This window comes from Sus scrofa, chromosome 3 (assembly GCF_000003025.6).
Source record: "Sus scrofa isolate TJ Tabasco breed Duroc chromosome 3, Sscrofa11.1, whole genome shotgun sequence".
Taxonomy (NCBI): domain Eukaryota; kingdom Metazoa; phylum Chordata; class Mammalia; order Artiodactyla; family Suidae; genus Sus; species Sus scrofa.
Genome location: NC_010445.4, coordinates 91,777,026 through 91,784,110, shown reverse-complemented (window position 1 = coordinate 91,784,110; position 7,085 = coordinate 91,777,026).

Below are 7,085 nucleotides of genomic sequence, written 5' to 3'. Positions count from 1 at the left end.
GTTGTTTCCATTGATATCTTAAACTTTTTTCAATATACAAATTGTTCACCTCTTTGGTTAAACTTTGAAGTATTTTATTGTTTTTCATGGCTATTGTAAATAGGATTGTCTTTTTCAGATAATTTGTTGATAGTATATAGAAATGCATTTGATTTTTGTGTGTTGATTCTTGTATCCTGTAGCTTCACTGAATTCATTGATGAAGTTTGTGTCCTGTAATTTCACTGAATTCATTGATGAAGTCTTAATTGTTTACTATATTGCAGTATGTTCCTTCTATACCCAGTTTATTGAGCATTTTTATCATGAATGGATGTGAAATTTTATTAAATGCTTTTTTTGCATCTAGTGAGATTATCATGAGTTTTATTTTTCAACCTATTAATCTTACGTACATTTGTTAATTTATGTATATGGAGCTATCCTTAGATCCCAAGGATTAATCCCATTTGATCATGGTGTATGATCCTTTTAATATGTTGTTGAATTCAGTTTGCCAAAATGTTGCTGATGATTTTTGCATCTACATTCATGGGGATATTGGCCTGAAGTTCTCATTTCTTGAAGTGTCTTTATCTGGTTTTGGTATCAGGGTAATGCTGTCCTCGATAAGATGAGTTTGAGAGTGTTCCTTTATTCTCAACTTCTTGAAAGAGTTTGACAAGGATGGTAATTATTCTTTAAATGCTTGGTATAACTGACCAGTAAAACCACCTGGTTCTGGGCTTTTCTTTGTTGAAAAAAAAACAAAAAACAAAAAACACAAAGATGGGCTAATTCCGGGAGGGGTGGCTTCAGTCCACCTCCATTTCTTCATGCAGACATTGTTAGCTTAGCATCTGCAGTATTTAGGTAAGGGCGCCAATGGAGGGGTTGGCCCATTGCCCCTCCCTTCTCCTCCCATCATGATTCCACCCAGCCTGCCCCTCTGAGCCATCAACACCCTGCAAACAGTGATCCTCAGGCCTTGTGGTGTGCCTCCTGGGAGTGTGGTTCACCATGAGGAGGGTAAAGTACACCCTGAGTTTTTGGGCTAGAGATTTCAGGGCCCCAAGTATCAGCGCTTGCAGTACAGGCTTAGGTGGTCATGTCACCTGGGCCTTATGGACTCCTAGACTCCTTGGCTATGGGTAGGGCATGGCTACAGGAGGGCCAGAGTGGGGCCTCAGCAGTGTGGTGTCCAGGGCAGGGGCATAGCCACACCGGTCTCACGGCACTTCTGCGTTCATATGGCTTCATTGTGAAAGGACTGATGGTGGCAGAGAAAAGGGCCCAGGCCTGATGGTGGCAGAGAAAAGGGCCCAGGCCCTGCAATGATTTTATTCTCTTAAAACAATGGGCTCTTTTAGGGATGACTGAAAATACAAAGTGAAGGTTATTCCCTTCTTGCGGAAATAATTTAGAGTTTTTAAATTTCTTCTTAAGTCCCTTGGCCCATGGTCAAATTTGGCCCATGAGTTAGGGCTCTCCTGGGTTAGAGCACACATCGTGGACTGGTTTTTTTTCCTCCTGGCTTTTGCTGAGCTCAGCTGCCTGCCAGTGGGGGCGGGGGCTGTGCTTGGGATCAGGAAGAGCAATGTTGCTACAGGGAATTAGGGAAAATCTTGCTCACCTGAGTGCTGGGCTTGGCTTTGTGATTTCATTTTCCCGTTCATTGGATTACATTCACACCCTCAAGGCTTCACTGTGACTGGTGAAGCCATGAGAGAATGTGGTCACTGGTCAGCTCCTGGTCCCGTCCTGCTGCCAGAAGTGTCTGATCCAGGCCACTGACCTTCATTCATGCTGGATATCTGTACTTGTACGGGTCTCTAGGAAGGGGGCTGCAGGAGACATGAATTTGTTTTACTCTGCCTTCTGTTAGCCGAGGGACCCTGGATAGGTCTCTGAACCTCTGAATGGTGATCTTCTCCTCTCTAACAAAAGAACCCTCCCTACCTCACAAAAATGTTTCGATGATCTAATGAGCCAATGAAAGTCAGTGGTCTTCCAGAATGTGTAAAGCCCATTGAAACTGAAGGGATTATTATCACTGTAGTGTGAACCATTTATCATATCCTTTACAAAGTGACAGCTCTGCAGGAGAGCAGCTTTGCTGCAGGGAGGGTGGGGAGATGGTTATATGGGGGATATAAAGAGGGGGCTGGGCAAATCAGAAGGATGGGGCAGGGGAGGGCGGAGTGGAGCAGGCTGTTAGAGGAAATGAAAAGTGGTTGAATTCAGGATCTCCTAGTGTTCAGTGCTAGGCCAGGCCCAGTCAGTACTTTCTGACATTTTGGTGCCATATCACCTTCACTTTTTCAGAAATGAAGATATCAAAATGATTTTGATATCTATATTTTTTGTCCTTGTCCCTTACCAGTCTCTCCCACCCACTTTTCTCTGCTCCAGCCCCACTAACCTTACTTTTTCTAGAACACAACAAGCTTATCGTAGCCTGAAGGCTTTTAGGCTTGCTGTTCCCTCTGCACAGACCGACCTTCCTTCAATATCCACGTGTCTCTCTTTCTCCCTTCCTGTGTTTTAATCAAAAGTCACCTTTTCAAGAAGGCCTTTAATTATTCCCTGGCATTTTATATCATATCCTGCTTCCCTGAGTTGTGTTTTGTCATGAGCACGCATCACTGTCCAGCATTCAGTACATTTTACTTAACTTTTATGTCCTCTGTCCCTTCTGCTAGAATATAAACTCCATGGGGGCAGAATTTTTGTTTGATTATTTACCACTGTTTTTCCTGGTGGCTGGAATAGTGCTTGCCTTATAGTAGGCACTCAATAAATATTGATTGAATGAGGACATGAATGAATGGAAAAGAGCTGTGTGGGCTTTTTCAGGATTTTTGATTTCTAGACACGGCCACCAGGGCTGTAATTTTTTCCTCACACCAAATATTTATACATTTCCAAATGCTAACCATTATGTCAATTAGATGCCCTCCCACAAGTACAGTGGCTCTTGAATTTTGATCTAAAGCTCTTCACTGATAATACATAGAAAATGAAGCTGCCTAAAGTACTCCAGACATCCTAGGAAAGAACAATTATCACACAAACCTGTTGACCAAAGAACAGTCAGTGTTCTTTTAGCTCAAGGTAGATGGAGGTCTTCCTGGGCCATTTCCTGAGGAATCACTGTGTTGGTTTGTGGTACTGGGGAGCCTGGGCTGGAAGCAGCTCATGCTGTACTTGGAATAGATGGGGAGGAGAATTCTGTGGCCTCTGAAGGGTTCCCCTCATTTTATAGATGGAGGCAGTGCGTTTTTACTGGTAGTTTTCAAGTTTTCTTCCTTCCTCTCCTTCCTTCTCTTCCTCCCCCTTTCTCCCACCTAATGGAAACGTATAACCATTTGGTAGATGCATTTTTTCAGAGTGAAGCCCTGTAGTATAGCTTCTCCTGTTGATGAAACAACTTAAAACCTTCTCTACCCCAAACCTCATCTTTATGCAACTCATGAATACCTGGAAGCTTAAATGACCCTAGCTAATGATACGTGGGGGGAAATTGCCTGAAATTTTTCTAAATGCAGAGCTGAAAATGCTCTTTGCATCTTAGTATGTGGAAATATCACTAAAAATATGATTTTTATGATGTTCCTTTTATATTGTTTATAAAGAATGTGTCAAGATTCAAGGAATCCTGTGTTGTAAAGAAAACAGAAGAAAAGCCAGCAAGAGCATACAGAGTGCTCTTACAACTTTGGGATTTAATGCACTTTTGAGACTTTATCCTGGGACAGAATCCTCGGGGGCTATAGATAATGCTGTTGGAAAGAATAGAATATTATGGAGAACTTGAGTTGTAAATAAATAAATAAATAGTTATTCTTATTGGTGTCTGGAGTGAGGATATGCTGAAGACCTTCAAAAATATTTTCCTGTTACTCATCTCTTCTACTAGACCTTAGGGAATCCAGATCATGGTACATATGGCCCTGGGATGTCTAGACATCATGGTATGACCAGTAGTGGTACTTTCTACCAGGATGGAAGACTGAGCCCATTCAGTGGTTTGAGTTGAACTCTTCACAACAAGTTGAAAGGGTTTTAAGACTGAGATGAGCAAGTACTAACCCAAAGACACACAGCCGGGGCCTGGCTCTCTCTCACAATTTCTCCTTTAACTTGTACTGCCCTTTTCTCTCTCCTCCTCATGTCTCCCTCCTTTTTAAACTAGTGCATTTCTTTTATTTGCTACTCTTTTTTTTTTTTTGGCTGCCTATAGCATACAGAAGTTCGAACTTGAGCCACAACAGTAACAATGCTGAATCCTTAACCACTAGGCCACCAGGGAATTCCCTGTTTGTTACTATTTTTCTCTTATATATTCTCTTTTTCCTTTTCTACATCTTGCTTTAGTCAGGGCATTTCTTGGGCAACATCTGACTTTAGAGTTTGCTTTTAGATCTAAGAAATTCTCGAGTCTTTTCCAGGGAGGAGTAAGAAGATCAGACTAAGAAGGGGAGGAGAAGCTGGACTACAGGCTAGAGGTGGAGGGGGAGAGGAGAGAGGGATGAGGACAGGAAATGTGAGATGTGAAGGTGCCGTGTACATCCTGACCTTGATCCTCATGGTCTCCATCCCATGGGAAAAGATTGGGATTGAGTCAGATTGGAGGGTGAGATTGCAAGCCTTCCTCCCACTGCAGCTCCCCCTTCCACTTTCCTGGCTGACAGGACCATCCTCCCATAATAGATGCTAAATGTGGCAGAGGTTCATTCTCCCACCTTGCTTACAGCCAGGGTAGTAATCTTGCATAATGTGTAGGAAGAAGTGTCTGATAAGAGTCTTTGGGGAGAAATTTTCCTCCCTTAAAAAGAGAGATGCATGGAAAGAAATACTTCCTTTCTTTGTGTCTGGATTTGCTCATGCCCACCCATGGTGTCTGGAACTGCTGCAGCAAACTAGCTACCATGAGGGAAATGTGGTTGAACACTCCAGGGATGGCAGGGCAAAAACATGGAAAGGTCCTGGGTCCTTGAGACTACTGAACCGCCCATTCAAATCTGGAGCATCTTATGTAATTGGCCTTATTGTTTAAGCCATTTTTAGGTGGAGTTGCTGCTGCTTGTAGCTGAAAACATTTTGATGAGAACCAGCAAGCATAACCTCATGGTTCGGTTTTTTTTAATGCTGACTTTTAGTTAGCTTCTTTAAGGTTACATATTCAACAGACAAAACATTCCATGTATTTGTCTTTTTTATCTAATACTGACTTCTTTCTCTATCTAGATTACTGTCTAGACTCTGAAACTTCATTATTTGCTTGTCTTTATAAACTTTCCTAATAAAATTCTTTATATACATAAACCTTCTGGCTATCACACTAGAATTTAAAGAATCTTTTTCAATGATTTTTTCCCCATGATTTTCTAATGAATGTTATATGATGCTGGCCCAAATAAGGCAGAATATCACTTTTGGTAAGAACTGTCATATCTTGGTGATACAAGCTTGGAAGGGTCTTTCCTCTGGTTTTATTCTTCCCTCCAAATATCCATTCCAGAAACCAGATCTGAAGGGTACCTTGTATTTAACACATGGAGCCCTGTAGTGAAATACATTCTCTAATGCCATTACCCCTCTCCCCATTACTGCTTCTGTATGTGGCAAGATGAGAACTGTTTTGTTTGTTTGTTTGTTTTTGTGGTCTTTTTTATGACCAAAGTCATGGCATATGGAGGTTCCCAGGCTAGGGATTGAATCAGAGCTGCAGCTGCCAGCCTATACCATAGCTCACAGCATTGCTGGATCCTTAACCCACTGAGCAAAGCCAGGGATTAAACCTGTGTTCTCATGGATGCTAATCATGATTTCTGCTGAGCCACGACAGGAACTCCAAGAACTGTTTCTTAATCTCTATACCCAGTTCATCACTTGACTTTGTTCCCTAAAACTTATGGATTTACTCCTTCAGTCTCTTTGCTCTGACTCCTCTAAGGAGGTTCCTATATTGTCTGACAGATTCTTGGGGTTCAGTGAAGGAGAATCTGGAGGAATGGGAGGTGAGGAAGAAGGTGATAAGAGATGCTTTCCAGGATGGGACTGAAGGAGTTTATGGTAGGTTAACGTTTGAGGAAAGATACATGAGAGCAGGTCCAGGTGAAGGTAAACACTCAGTGCTGACATTAACTCATTTTGTACCAGGATGGTCAAATGGACTGTTGACAGCAGGCTTCATTCTGAGAGATGAGTATCTGAGCTGTGCCAGCTGTTAATATTTTGAATATCACCTCTGGAGAAATGGGTAAAGAAATCTCTGAGAGATGTTGGCCTGCTTCATGGTGTTTGAGGTAAAAAATATACCTTTCTAGAAAAAGAAGAACTTGAAATAACATTTTGAAATTCCTTTTGGGGTGTGTTTCTGTTTTTCTTTTTTTTTCTTTTTGTTTTTCTTTTTAGGGCTGCACCTGCAGCATATGGAGGCTCCCAGGCTAGGGGTTGAATCAGAGCTATAGCTGCAAGCTACAGCACAGCCACAGCAACACTAAATCCGAGCCACATCTGTGCCCTACACCACAGCTCGTGGAAGTGCCAGATCCTTAATCCACTGAGTGAGGCCAGGGATCGAACCTGGGTTCTCATGGATGCTAGTCAGATTCATTCCATTGAGCCATGATGGGAAATCCATCTTTCACTTTTTTTTTTTTAGTATGAGTCACTGCTATGGGGCAGAAACACCACTCAGGGAAGTGCAGACTAGAGGTGTTACCTGTATAATCACTGTTTAGGAGGAAGAGTGACTGATAGACTGGACTCCAATTATTTCTATTCAAATACAGGAAATGGAGAAAGTGTTTTTCCCTTAGGACTTGTCTAAAGGGTTTAGAAACACTGAATATAGCTACCTATCAATATATATTTTTTGCTTATTTGGGAAAATCCTTATCTCTTACCAGGAAGTATCTTAGTGACAGAATAGTAGAAAGCAAGTCTTCTGAGCCTCTCTTGGCTTATATTTATCTTTGAATGTATTCTTGAGTCTGGGAACCATTATCTGTTAAACCAGTGTGCCAAAAGCCATGTTGTGAAAATAAAACCCTATCCTATCTTTAATATAGTTGCTACTTGCTTTTGAGTCCAAATTC